General features: G+C 44.0%; 1 protein-coding gene across 1 annotated transcript in view; it reads left to right on the top strand.

Moving 5' to 3' along the window:
- The window catches only part of LOC124803420, a 909,999-nt gene that overhangs the window by 642,973 nt on the left and 251,468 nt on the right, over positions 1 to 15,558 (top strand). The gene's annotated exons all lie outside the window — the stretch shown is intronic.

Here is a 15,558-nt window from a genome sequence, read left to right as displayed (position 1 = left end):
TGAACTGCCTTGCAATAAACTAGTAGTGACAGTTTTGATTCCAGTCTTTCTCGGCGTATTCCACTGATGAATTCGTCTCGGGTTATCAGCCGAGTGGTGGCGTCACCTTGTCGCAACGTTTCAATGAGTTTCGTACCCATCATCTTCTGGCGAAGATGATGGGTACGAAACTCATTGAAACCTTGCGACAAGACGACGCGACCACTCGGCTGAAAACCCAAGAAGAATTCATAATTAGTGACTGTTGTAAATTGGTGCCACCGCGCGATTCTAATTCAGATATCTTGCATTTCGCGAACAGTTATAAAGGTGCCGGTAACTACTGAATCCCTTTAATGGGCGTCATAGCTAATTTCCTGGTACTGGTAACGTTACCCGCTGCTTATATTATTGCTTAAACCATTGTCCGTCATTGGCACAGATTTATTTGCTCCCTGTCGGCCGATAGATGAAACGATAGAGTAGTCTATATTATTGTGTACTGCACACACCTTTGGGCGCTTTTTGTTAATGCCACTTGTCGTTGTTTTCAAATTATATACGTGAATTACTCTGGCTGATAAGTGTCGAAGGCAGTGCAGTATCAGTGATAAGTCTGAAAACCCACAAAAGCATCATCATTGCACCACTAAAACGACGTACGAAGTTCTTCACCTGCTTCTACTTGCACACGTACGGTCATGGAAAAAAGTATCCATGCACCGTCGTTCATGTAAAATAACTATACTTATTTGAACTAAAGATCACAACCAGGTATGTTATTTGGTAAACTAACAGTATTGTGTTTCCTTCCTAATATATAAAATGATTAACTACCTTTTTGCAAACTATATATATATATATATATATATATATATATATATATATATATATATATATGAAGGAAACACAATACTGTTAGTTTACGAAATAACATACCTGGTTGTGATCTTTAGTTCAAGTAAGTATAGTTATTTTATATGAACGACGGTGCATGGATACTTTTTTCCATGACCGTATGTGTGCAAGTACAAGCAGGTGAAGAACTTCGTACGTCGTTTTAGTGGTGCAATGATGATGATTTTGTGCGTTTTCTGACTTATCATTGATACTGCACTGCCTTCGACACTTATCTCACGTACTTGTATATAATTTGAAAACAACGACAAGTGGCATTAACATAAAGCGCCCAAAGGTGCGTGCAGTACATAATAATATAGACTACTCTATCGTTTCATGTATCGACCGATACATAGCAAGTAAATGTAAATACTTTGCAGGCAGTCCTCCTCTGTGTTATCACTTATGTTACTTAAAAAAGGACAAAGCCACTAGCGCCGATTTCTCTTTCTTTTCTTTATTCCTTGTGTGAAGTAAACACTCACTTCCACTAGGTCGCGTTCGTCCATTTTGTTGCAGTAGTGTGAGCCCGTGTAAACACTTCCGGCCCGCAAACGTTGTTCGGCGATAGTGGCCGGTAATATTGTGTACATGTGGCTGTACACACACACACACACACACACACACACACACACACACACACACACACACACACAGACAGAGAGAGAGAGAGAGAGAGAGAGAGAGACAGAGAGAGAGAGACGGTGTCCGTAGGCGGTAGAACCGGAACGTCGATATCTTATACACTTTGGTGCCAGCAAACACCAGCGGCGGAAAAACCTGTTCGCGCCGCGATTTGTCGTGTTTGCGTGCCTGGCGCCTGTGCATCACGATTTCACCGCTACCACTGCGAGCCCTCTGGTGTGGGAGTCAGTATCCTTCGTGCCAGGAAGTGAGAGGTCGCTTCTGGACCGCCACCAGGCGTGCTGGCACGTAGCACACACACACACACACACACACACACACACACAGACACACACAGCTTGTGTCGGAAGCTCCCTGTCTACGTAGTCCGCTACTGTTCTCCCAGCACTTCCCCTACTGCCTCGTAATATTATTCTGGTTGTTACATACTCCATACTTCTTCCATTCTTTTCGCAACGTGTCCCTATCGTGTCCACGTCCTCCTCCGTCCAATACCAGCAGAATCACTTGATTTTTTTTTCCATCGTACATACCACCTTTCACATGGCATCATTTTTACGAGCTGCTTTCTTTTCATCGATCAAATATTTGTTTGTTACTTCTGATTCTGGTGGTTGCTATCTTACTAGCTAAGAGTGAGGCAACTAGTCCAGATGTCAGCGTGGTAGCATGGTTTCACTGGCGCTGCCTGTTAACGAAATTAAATGTTTATCCGTCACTGAGGCCAGGTTCAGCTTCGTGGTCGTTATCGCAAATTACACAGGCTACATTCACCCAGTTCGTTGCATTCGACGTACATGTGACGTAAAGTAAAGGTTTTACTTACTCCTCACCACTGTAAGCTAATTCAAGGCTCTCATCCTATTGTCAACAGCTCGTGGTCTAGTGACGCCGGCACGGTAGCTCAGCGTGTTTGGTCAGAGAGCCGGTTGGCTTCTGTAATAAAAAGAACTGAGTGGAAGGATCAACAAACGAACTTGAACGGATGTCATTGTGACGTCCGCAACGACCAAACACTACGATTTAAAAAAAAAAAAAAAAAAAAAAAAAAAAAAAAAAAAAAAAAAAAAAAAGGCTAGCGTTGCTGTCACGGGATCACGGGGACTGTGTGTTTGTGTTGTCCTTATCATTTCTTCATAATCATTATCATAACAGTGACTTGATTGGGCTGTGTCAAAACTGGACTGTGTAAACGTTGGGACTTTTTACGGGCGCTGATGACCCCGCATTTGAGCGACCCAATTACTAAATATTATCATCATCCAGTATTGTGTACAGAGGAATTTTTGATAATTTAACTTTTGGACAAATATAGTTACTTTTAAAACAAATCTTAAAAATGTTAAGGTTAAACATTTTTCAAATAAAAGAATAATTGTTTTTGGAATTTTTTTACTGTCGTCAGAACCTTTACCTGAAATAAGTTAAGGAAACTTTTAGTTTCGAAAAGTGTACATTGTTCTTTTTTAACTCTTCTTACTCGCCGGCCAAAGTGGCCGTGCGGTTCTAGGCGCTACAGTCTGGAGCCGAGCGACCGCTAAGGTCGCAGGTTCGAATCCTGCCTTGGCCATGGATGTGTGTGATGTCCTTAGGTTAGTTTGGTTTAATTAGTTCTAAGTTCTAAGCGACTGATGACCTCAGAAGTTAAGTCGCATAGTGCTCAGAGCCATTTGAACCATTTGAACTCTTCTTACTCGTCTTACTTACATGTAAAGTACAATTACACGCATTTTTGTAAGCGTAGGCTTCCACGGCCGTTGTCTTCTTCAATAAAATTCCTCAGGGTATCAGACCGCATCGTCATAATTTAAAATGTGCCAACGTTTCGGCCAGCGTTGCAGCTAGCCTTCATCAGGGCCTAACGTTAACGCTGGCCGAAACGTTGGCACATTTTAAATTATGACGATGCGGTCTGATACCCTGAAGAATTTTATTGAAGAACACCCATTTTTATTTTGTAACATGATCATCATGTAAATTAAAAAATGGTACCGTGGTATGTACACGAAATTACATGTTAAATTGTAATTTAGTGATTATTATTTTACGAGTTTCTTCTGATGTGATCAGGCCTAAAATAAACGGTTTGACACTAAGCACTATTTCCCAAATTGGTCCTACATTAACCTATGAAGAAATTGCCACTTTTTCTTTTACCAGTTTCGGTTTTGACTTTTTAATTAGTCTGTCGTTGAATAGTTCGACACCAATGAAACCAACGTAATTTGGGTTTTGTATCTTCAAGCGTGAAGTTTTTTCATGCTTAACCTCAAGCATTTGAGAGACTGACCGATGTGTAAAGTAATCTGACGTTTGAAGCTGTTTTATACATGGCAGTTCGATTCTAAAGACTGGGGTTGTGTGTGAACTCTAATAGCATACTGGTACATGTTAGTAGGAGATCGCACTTGCAATCTTTAAGAAAACAGAAAATGCTGAGGCATTTGTAAATACATAGACGACGTAGTTCACTACAGATGACAGTTTACCCTGCTTGCAGCTATTGCCGAAAGGGATGTACGACAAATATCCACCCTGTCTCTTATATATATATATATATATATATATATATATATATATATATATATATATATATATATATATATGGCTGGTCATTACGGATCGAAATGAATTACCAAAAAAAAGTGGTGCATAACAAGGAATACTCAGTTGTTAGTATGTCTCAAACTTCGTTTCTTGTTGCTGATTATTCCTTGAAGCAGCATTAAACAGTTTGAAAGCCTGAGGTAAAAACATCCAAAAACGTATTCTTAACACAAACTTCGTCTGCGTTGTGTTTTATATGCTATACAAAATCATAGTTGCTTGAGAAGAAAGCCTTTTCCAGACCCTTTTCCCCTTGCGCAATTTGTGACAACTTGCTGTTAGATCGGTCGTCGACGTCTGGCGCCAGAAATGCTGTAACGCGCTGTTAAATCATAACAAAGCCAGCTGTCCCTTTCCCCATTCTCTTCCATTCGATCCTTCCACTGACCATCAAATCTTCCTGTAAATCTTATCTTTCTGTAATCTGAGCCGCGCGGTATTATCCGAGTGGTCCAGGGGTGCTGCAGTCATGGACTGTGCGGCTGGTCTCGGCGGAGGTTCGAGTCCTCCTTCAGGCATGGAGGTGTGTGTGTTTGTCCTTAGCATAATTTGGGTTAAGTAGTGTGTAAGCGTAGGGACTGATGACCTTAGCAGTTAAGTCCCATAAGATTTCACACACATTTTTTTGTAATCTGAATTTCGTTCAGTGTCATTTTTGTTTGGAACTGCGTCTCACATGAGATCTTCCTCGTGTGTGTCATTGGGTGCAGCAGAGCTTGACTGTCGCGCGCAGCTGGTGAGAGACCTCGGGCAGTCAAGAAAGAAGTTATTGTTAGACCAGGGTGGGGTCCTCACGCATTTAGGCTTGCAACAGAAGAGGACGCACCTCACAGAAATGGGCCCTCTCTCGCGCGGTGAAGGGACCCTCTGTTCCAGTCGGACAGCTGGCCCAACGTGTTCTTTGGGAGCAGCGTCTTGGCCCTCAGATCTGATTCGGCCTTCGCTGAGGTCGTACCCGGTTGACCGCCGACTCAGCATCGTTGGACGACCTCACGAAATTTGTGCGAACATCGGCTTGTGCGTTGTGTGCCTGCAAGCGCACAGTACGCTCTCAGGACTCTGAGACTGGCCGCGTCCACGATTTCTTTCCTGTTTTATCCCAATGCTATTCGATGTATATCTAGACAATTTAAATTGGAGGTGGTTTGTAGGATCAGACACAGTGTTTGAATAACTGATTATCCCTGAATGGGTGGATGAGGTTGAAATCAATAAATAGCTGTGGAATGATATCTGTATCAATGGTTCAACAGTGGTAAACTGTGATGTTACTCCTAGCCCCAAATGTGACTTAAATTAATACGTTACGTGATTCATTGTAGCGTTTGTGTTGTATGCTGTTAGGATTTTTTTTTTACAGGGTGTTTCAAAAATGACCGGTATATTTGAAACGGCAATAAAAACTAAACGAGCAGCGATAGAAATACGCCGTTTGTTGCAATATGCTTGGGACAACAGTACATTTGCAGGCGGACAAACTTTCGAAATTACAGTAGTTACAATTTTCAACAACAGATGGCGCTGCAAGTGATGTGAAAGATATAGAAGACAACGCAGTCTGTGGGTGCGCCATTCTGTACGTCGTCTTTCTGCTGTAAGCGTGTGCTGTTCACAACGTGCAAGTGTGCTGTAGACAACATGGTTTATTCCTTAGAACAGAGGATTTTTCTGGTATTGGAATTCCACCGCCTAGAACACAGTGTTGTTGCAACAAGACGAAGTTTTCAACGGAGGTTTAGTGTAACCAAAGGACCGAAAAACGATACAATAAAGGATCTGTTTGAAAAATTTCAACGGGCTGGGAACGTGACGGATGAACGTGCTGGAAAGGTAGGGCGACCGCGTACGGCAACCACAGAGGGCAACGCGCAGCTAGTGCAGCAGGTGATCCTACAGCGGCCTCGGGTTTCCGTTCGCCGTGTTGCAGCTGCGGTCCAAATGACGCCAACGTCCACGTATCGTCTCATGCGCCAGAGTTTACACCTCTATCCACACAAAATTCAAACGCGGCAACCCCTCAGCGCCGCTACCATTGCTGCACGAGAGACATTCGCTAACGATATAGTGTACAGGATTGATGACGGCGATATGCATGTGGGCAGCATTTGGTTTACTGACGAAGCTTATTTTTACCTGGACGGCTTCGTCAATAAACAGAACTGGCGCATATGGGGAACCGAAAAGCCCCATGTTGCAGTCCCATCGTCCCTGCATCCTCAAAAAGTACTGGTCTGGGCCGCCATTTCTTCCAAAGGAATCATTGGCCCATTTTTCAGATCCGAAACGATTCTGCATCACGCTATCTGGACATTCTTCGTGAATTTGTGGCGGTACAAACTGCCTTAGACGACACTGCGAACACCTGGTGGTTTATGCAAGATGGTGCCCGGCCACATCGCACGGCCGACGTCTTTAATTTCCTGAATGAATATTTCGATGATCGTGTGATTGCTTTGGGCTATCCGAGACATACAGGAGGCGGCGTGGATTGGCCTCCCTATTCGCCAGACATGAACCCCTGTGACTTCTTTCTGTGGGGACACTTGAAAGACCAGGTGTACCGCCAGAATCCAGAAACAATTGAACAGCTGAAGCAGTACATCTCATCTGCATGTGAAGCCATTCCGCCAGACACGTTGTCAAAGGTTTCGGGTAATTTCATTCAGAGACTACGCCATATTATTGCTACGCATGGTGGATATGTGGAAAATATCGTACTATAGAGTTTCCCAGACCGCAGCGCCATGTGTTGTTGAAAATTGTAACTACTGTAATTTCGAAAGTTTGTCCGCCTGAAAATGTACTGTTGTCCCAAGCATATTGCAACAAACGGTGTATTTCTATCGCTGCTCGTTTAGTTTTTATTGCCGTTTCAAATATACCGGTCATTTTTGAAACACCCTGTAACTTTGCGTTAATTTCGATAAGGATAGAAACTAAAGTAATGAATTAAAATTAGTTCCACGGTTGGGGCTCGAACCCGTGTCGTATATTTACAAAGCAGACGTGTTGTCCACTACACCATATTTGCATGTGGCGAGAGAGCTGCTCAGATTACTTTAATCCAATGCCCTCCCTACAACAAACTTAAATTCATGCCTTAGCCCATCTTGATTTTCCCAGATTTGCTGAGTTCTGGCTCAAATGGCTCTGAGCACTATGGGACTTAACATCTAAGGTCATCAGTCCCCTGGAACTTAGAACTACTTAAACCTAACTAACCTAAGGACATCACATACATCCATGCCCGAGGCAGGATTCGAACCTGCGACCGTAGTGGTCACGTGGTTCCAGACTGAAGCGCCTATAACAGCTCGGCCACACCGGCCGCCTGAGTTCTGGTATTTGCCCACTTGAGCACATTGCGGGGGGGGGGGAAGACAAAAACCTAAGTACGGTGTGGGAGAACTTTTGGCATTCAAAAACGTCGCGTCCTGGCACTTGTTTGTCGCTAGATGTTGCATATCTTGAGCTTGTATCGTTCATTAATTCTATTTTTGCTTCTTTCTTTCACAGTGCCGTACATCTTCTTCCTGTTTTCATGCTTGATCTGTATTCAGTTTTTGAGGCGCTATCTCCTGAGACACTTTACCACTACACCTGAGGGGGAGGGTTGGGGAGGGCCTGAGACTGGAAGTTTCCCTTGTTAATATGATTCATCTTGTTGCAACAGGTTACAGTAAAATTATTAAAAGAATTTAAAACAGCTGGTAGAGCCTCTGAAGACGAGCAGCGCCCGAAAAGCGTAATGGAGAAATGAAAATCTTTTAGTAACACCGAGTGACCATTATTCCGCGACCTAGCACCTGTTTTAAATTGTTTTAGTAATGTTACTGAAATTGGTAGCACGCCTCTATAATGATTTTCGGTTACATAAAAAAAAGGTTATAGTTAATTCATGCAGTGCAACAACACTAGAGTTACCAGAGCTCTATAAAATAATAAAAGGGTAGTACTAAATTAAAAGGCAAAACAGCAAAGGAACAAGAGCCCACAAGCACCGGAGCAATTAACTAATTTATTATGTCATGACAGTAATAAATTTTTACGTATTGGGAGCTGTGAGATTAAACCTTTTTATTTCCTAAAAACTATTTACAGTTTTAAAAAATCGGTTCTGTATCTTGACATTTGAACCTCTTTACAGCCCAAGTGCTGTAATCCACTTTCACTTATTTTTTAGATACAGTCGAGATCTTGCTGAGCAAGTGGTATTCTGTTAATAGAGCAAATGGTGTAATTCGTGACTCGCATAGCAGTCGCATTGATAGCAGCACAGATTTCTGCTATAAACACTCTGGTGACAGCTAAACTATTAATTATCTCGGAAGAAGAATAATGTTACACCAGTTCTGCTCTAAGAGGATCATATGTTGACCAGTTCTATACAGTATCTGCCGTGAGTAATGAATCAAAAATTTAAAGGAAGGTGATAACAGAACATGTAGGAACCTGTTACAGCAAACTAACTGTGTCATTATACATCTATTATAACCCAATTCAATTGTTTTCAAACAGAAGGCACAAATACTCTTTTCTCAACAATTATTTCAAAGCCTAATATGTAGAAAGCAAAACAAAGCCCTACTTTATGGCTCAAACGGGCGAATCGGTACCGCCCGACCGCCATGTCATCCTCTGCCAGTGACGTCATTCGCCATTTGGAGGTTCATGGGGTAGATGCACCGCTTTCCTTGCAGTTTTCGGCTTTCTTTGAATTCTGAGTAGCTACTTCTCACTCAGGCAGCTCCTCGGTTGGCATCACGAGGCCGGATCCACTGCGTTCCAGCCTTCTCACTAAGAAAAAATCCTTGGCATTACCCAGAATCGAACACAGGTCCTCCACATAGCAGCCAAAAACGCCGACCACTGTGCTGTGGATGGGGACGATATGTGAAAACGAATTTCATATAAATCGTCGTTCTTGTGACTATAACGGACAACTGGGAAGAGGCTATTATGAGACATTTATGAGAACTACATTCAACGAAGAACGTCAGCTGTCGGTGAAAAAAAAATGAGGCCATCTGCATAGACGGTCTCACCAACCACGAGATGTATAAGGGGCAGTCACATGAAAACGTGACAGGTAGAAAAAAAGTAAGGGAACAGTTGAAAAGTAATCGCCATAATTGTTAATACATTTATCCCACTGTGAGACAAGACGGTCAGTGCTTTCATGAGAAAATGTTTGCGGAGCCATGGTTGTACCCAGGCAAGTACCTCTTGGCACATAGCAAATCTACGGCCACGAATGTGTCTCTTCAGGGCCTTAGGAATATGGAAATCGCATATGGGAGACTGGACTATATGGGGATGTGTACGGGCTCCCCATCGAAACTTCTGCAGAGAAGTCGATACATCAGGCTCGGCTGTTTCGGGAAAGTCGTGATGACCTTTTTCTTTGATTGCAAGAGCCTTTTGCTCATTTACTTTCAGGAAAACGCCACTACAGTTAACGCACAGTAGTACGTGGATCTTTGGCAAAAATATAAGCGCGCCATCAAGTCCAAACGCCCAGGAAAGTTGACGGAAATCATTTTTATTTTGCAAGATAATGCCTGCCCACCTGTTGAGAAAATTGTTTCGACTATGCTGCAGACGTTTCGCTGGGAAGCCCTTACACATTCTCCATACAGTCGCGATCTCTCCCCATGTGATTTCCATATTTTTGGAGCCCTGAAGAAAGACATCTGTGGGCGTCGATTTGCATTGGGCGAAGACGGGTACTTCTGTGTAGAGTCATTCTTCAAACCGCAAACATTTTTCCGAGAAGGCATTGACCGTCTTGTCCCACACTGGGGTAAACGTATTAATAATTATGGTTCTTACTTTTGAAATAATTCACAGTTTATTTGCATTTTTCTGTATGTGTCTTATAAATTTTGGCGAAAGTATACTGCCCCAGTCACGTAATTCCAGACAAACAGTTCCGAAAGCTTTGTTGTATTTGTAGTTTTAAATGTGTCCATCGGCAGTACTTGAAATTCCACCTTCTGCAGTACTATCTAACGACTGTATATTAGAGAAGTCTTGTCACGGAACAGATGTAGTAGCCGATAGCACGAGATCTCTGTCATAGGCTTGCGTCTGCAGGTTATGTTCCGGCTGGCTGCCTTACTTGTCATTCAGTCGAGTATTATGCGGATGTGTAGGAGAAACAAACCCGTAATGCTCAGATAAAGCATTAGTAGTGTTCTGCTTGACACAGTCAAGTCGTGTAAATATTTGGGCATAACGTTGTAAAGCGATATGAAATGGAACGACGAGGCTCTGTGTGTTCTTGTTGTACACGAAGTGCCACTGGACTGTGCCCGTCTGACTTCGGAATGCGCTAGGGGTTATATGAAATGAGGGATTGGAGTTGTGTGTGTGTTTTCTGTGTGTAAGTTTGTCCGTGGTGTTTTATGTATGTGTTATAGGTCTCTAAAGAGGCGTGTAAGGGTTTATTTTGGACGTTTCTGAGAAGCTTCTGGTGGTTCGTTTCCTACATATTGTATGAGAAAGTGGGGCGAAGTTTGTGTGTTTTGTGGATTTTTCCTGAATGAGTGTGTAGATGTTGGCCTAGGAGGCTCTAATGTGTGTGTTAGGGACGTATCTGCCAGCGCCAGACTTGACGCGGAATACTTTGTTTTGGAGACGTTGCAGACGGGAATGCGCTGTATCCGGCGCCATAGACCACACTTCCGAGCGATATAGGATGACCGGAAGTAAGAGGTGGTGCCAGAGAAGGAGTTCGCATTGGATGGTGATACCATCACCTTTCAGGAGCGGATATAGCTTACAGAAAGAGGGCGCAGCCCTTATTTGCAGCAGTAGTTGGGTACCTGTTCCAAGTTAAGCGGCGATCTATTTCGACCCCAAGGTAAATGATTTGAGTTTCGCCAGGTTAGCTCTCGGCCGTCAGTTGTGAGTTGCGATTCGGGAGTTTGATCTTAGGGGTGAAATAGATCGCTTGGCACTTAGCAGGATTGAATTTGATCTTCCAGCGGTTGCACCACTGGGTAATTTTGTCAAGATGTTGCTGGAGATGGCGGTGTATGAGGAGGAGGCTGCTACTGCTTCTGTATATTGCCGTATCGTCGGCATACAGAGCAATTTCTCCGTCCAACTGCCTAGGGATGTCATTCGTTTTTATGGTATAGAGGACAGGACCCAAAACCGAGCCCTGCGGGACCCCTGCCGCAACCTGTCGTGTCTGGCTGGGCTTGTCTCCGCTCCTGTAAGGAAGGAGTCTATGATCCGGGTTATATGAGCTGGGCATCCTATTTGATCAAGTTTGTATATTAGGCCATCGTGCCAGACGCGGTCAAATCCTTTCTCTGTGTCTAGGAACACTGCTCCTGTTGCGTCTCTCCTTGCCCTGGCCAGACAAATGTGTTCTACCAGGCGAAGGGATTGTTGGATAGTGGAGTGCCCAGCGCGGAAACCAAACTGTTCAGGCATAAGGATGTTGAAATGGGTCGAGCATGTGAGGATTGCGGTAGGGAAGGCAAGTAGTGGCCTTCTCTTTTTGGGGGGATTCTATAAGTGTAGGTCATCTGTAAAGGAGACCACGTTTAGGACGCTACTACGACGTGTTCTAAAGTACTGCTCCGGTGTTTGGGATCCGTACGAGGTCAGATTAAAGGAAAACGTCGAAGCAGTTCAGAGATGGGCTCTCTCTCTGAGCACTATGGGACTTAACATCTGTGGTCATCAGTCCCCTAGAACTTAGAACTACTTAAACCTAACTAACCTAAGGACATCTCACACATCCATGCCCGGGGCAGGATTCGAACCTGCGACCGTAGAGGTCACGCGGTTCCAGACTGAAGCGCCTAGAAACGCACGGCCACTACGGCCGGCAACAGAGATGGGCTGCTAGATTTCTCACTGGTAGGTTCAAACAGCATACGAGTGTTACGGATATGCTTCGGGAACTCAAATGGGAATCCCTGGAGGGAAGGCAACATTCTTATCGAGGAGCACTATTGAGAAAATTTAGAGAACCGGCATTTGAAGCTGACTGCAGGACGATTCTACTTCCTGGAGCGTACGAGGTCTCTTCAAAAAATTCCGGAACATTCGTAATATCGCGCCAATGGTGTGTTGGACCGAAATATACGAGGGTCACTCCAAAAGAAATCCACACTATTTTCGTAAAAATACAGTTTTTATTCTGAATGTGTGAAAGTTTTACAGTGTGTAGATACATCATTCCCGCTTGTTTTCAAACTGGATTCAACCTGTTCCCGTGAGTGGCGCCGTTACAGCGTGTCTTCAATATGGCTGTTACACTTGATGTTCGTCAGAAGCAACGTACTGTCATAGAATTCCTGTGCTGTGAAAACGAGACAGTGGGAAACATCCACAAGAGGTTGAAAAAGATCTATGGAGATGCTGCTGTCGATCGCTGTACAGTTAGTCGGTGAGCAAGCAGGTTACGCGATGAAAGCGGGCACGGCAATATTGAGGATTGTCCTCGCAGCGGCAGGCCTCGTACTGCACACAATCCAGACCATGTGCAGAGAGTTAACGAATTGGTGACTGCTGACAGACGCATCACAGTGAACGAATTGTCACGCTACGTTGGGATAAGGGAAGGAAGTGTTTGCAGAATACTGAAAGTGTTGGCCTTAAAAAAGGTTTGTGCCAGGTGGGTTCCCAGGATGATGACAGTGGCTCACAAAGAAACAAGAAAAACGGTATGCAGCGAACTTTTGGAACAGTACGAGAATGTTGGAGATGAATTTCTTGGAAGAATTGTGACAGGTGATGAAACATGGCTCCATCAGAGACGGAGAGGCAATCAGTGTAGTGGCATCATGCAAATTCACCCAAGAAAAAAAAATTCAAAACCACACGTTCCGCTGGAAAATCTATGGCTACGGTGTTTTTCGATTCCGAAGGACTCTTGCTTGTGAACCTCATGCCAAGTGGAACCACCATAAATTCTGAAGCATATGTGACGCCACTGAAGAAACTTCAAGCTCGACTGAGTCGTGTTCGACCACATCGGCAAAAGCAGGATGTTTTGCTGTTGCATCAAAATGCACAGCCACATATCAGTCAAAATACCGTGGAAGCGATCACAAAACTCGGATAGACTCAACTGAAACACCCGCCTTACAGTCCTGACCTGGCTCCATGTGACTATCATCTCTTTGGGAAACTGAAAGACTCTCTTCGTGGAACAAGATTTGAAGATGTGCACGCTGCCAAACTGTGGCTCCAACAGGTTGGTCCAGAATTTTACCGTGCGGGTATATAGGCGCTGGTTCCAAGATGGCGTAAGGCAGTTGAGAGGGATGGAAATTATGTGGAGAATTGAAAATGTTGTTCCTAAAGGATGTATCTACACACTGTAAAACTTTCAAACGTGTGGAATAAAAGGTAGATTTAAAAAAAAAATAGTGTGCATTTCTTTTGGAGTGACCCTCGCGGTTGGCACCCCTGCATACGCCTGTGTTTCATGAGTAACTGCTGGAAGTTTCATTGGTAAATATCTGTTAGTTATTGCTCAGTGCTGTATTCAGTAGAATGTTGTGTCGCATAGTTTGCGAATTTCGAGATGGCATTGTTAGAGGAGCAATGCGTCTGCATTAAGTTTTGTGTGAAACTGTAAGACAACCTTTACTGTAAGACAACCTTTACTGCCGGCCGCGGTGGTCTCGCGGTTCTAGGCGCCCAGTCCGGAACCGTGCGACTGCTACGGTCGCAGGTTCGAATCCTGCCTCGGGCATGGATGTGTGTGATGTCCTTAGGTTAGTTCGGTTTAAGTAGTTCTAAGTTCTAGGGGACTGATGACCACAGCAGTTGAGTCCCATAGTGCTCAGAGCCATTTTTGAGCCAACCTTTACTGGGAAACACCAAATGATGCATGAAGCCTTATTTCCAAAGTTGAAAACCCCGTTGAAAGGACGAAGATTTGCGACGATAGACGAGATACGAGGGTCACTCCAAAAGAAATGACCATTATTTTTTTTTAAATCCATCTTTTATTCCACATGTTTGAAAGTTTTACAATGAGTAGATACATCCTTTGGGAACAATATTTTCATTTCTCCACATAATTTTCATCCCTCTCAACTGCCTTAAGCCATCTTGGAATCACCGCCCGTATATCCGCACGGTAACATTCTGGACCAACCTGTTGGAGCCACTGTTTGGCAGCGTGCACAAGGGTGTCATTGTCTTCAAACCTTGTTCCACGAAGAGAGTCTTTCAGTTTCCCAAAGAGATGATAGTCACATGGAGCTAGGTCAGGACTGTAAGACGGGTGTTTCAGTGTTGTCCATCCGAGTTGTGATCCCTTCGATGATTTTTTGACTAACATGTAGCCGTCCATTGTCGTGCAACAACAAAACATCTTGCTTCTGCCGGTGTGGTCAAACACGATTCAGTCGAGCTGGAAGTTTCTTCAGTGTCGTCACATATGCATCAGAATTTATGGTGGTTCCACTTGGCATGATGTTCAAAAGCAAGAGTCCTTCGGAATCGAAAAACACCGTAGCCATACCTTTTCCAGCAGAAGGTGTGGTTTTGAATTTTTTTTCTTGGGTGAATTTGCATAATTCGACTCCATTGATTGCCTCTTCGTCTCTGGTGAAAAATGATGGAGCCATGTTTCATCAGCTGTCACAATTCTTCCAAGAAATTCATCTCCACCATTCTCGTACTGTTCCAAAAGTTCGCTGCATACCGTTTTTCTTGTTTCTTTGTGAACCACTGTCAACATCCTGGGAACCCACCTGGCACAAACCTTTTTTAAGGCCAACACTTTCAGTATTCTGCAAACACTTCCTTCCCTTATCCCAACGTAGCGTGACAATTCGTCCACTGTGATGTGTCTGTCAGCAGTCACCAATTCGTTAACACTCTGCACATTGTCTGGAGTGTGTGCAGTACGAGGCCTGCCGCTGCGAGGACAATCTTCAATATTGCCGTGCCCGCTTTCATCACGTAACCTGCTGGCCCACTGACTAACTGTACTGCGATCAACAGCAGCATCTCCATACAACTTTTTCAACCTCTTGTGGATGTTTCCCACTGTCTCGTTTTCACAGCACAGGAATTCTATGACAGCACGTTGCCTCTGACGAACGTCAAGTGTAGCAGCCGTCTTGAAGACACGCTGTGACGGCGCTACTCACGGGAACAGGTTGAACTAAGTTTGAAAACAGGCGGGAAGGATGTATCTACACACTGTAAAACTTTCACACATGCAGAATGAAAACTGTATTTTTACGAAAATAGTGTGAATTTCTTTTGGAGTGACCCTCGTAAAAGAAAATTCGGATACGGCGCTTCTCGGGATCCAGCAAGAGGCATACGACTGCTTCCGGAGTGGAAACGGCGTTGGGAGCGGTGTAACAATTGTGGAGGAGTGTGTTTCGAAGGAGACCATGCACAGTAAGTTAAAGGTAAGCGTAGAAAAATTTTGTG

The sequence above is a fragment of the Schistocerca piceifrons genome, chromosome 6, assembly GCF_021461385.2.
Source record: "Schistocerca piceifrons isolate TAMUIC-IGC-003096 chromosome 6, iqSchPice1.1, whole genome shotgun sequence".
In the NCBI taxonomy this organism is placed as follows: Eukaryota; Metazoa; Arthropoda; class Insecta; order Orthoptera; family Acrididae; genus Schistocerca; species Schistocerca piceifrons.
The sequence above is the reverse complement of the archived record's forward strand: the minus strand, read 5'-3'. Positions and strand labels throughout refer to the sequence as shown.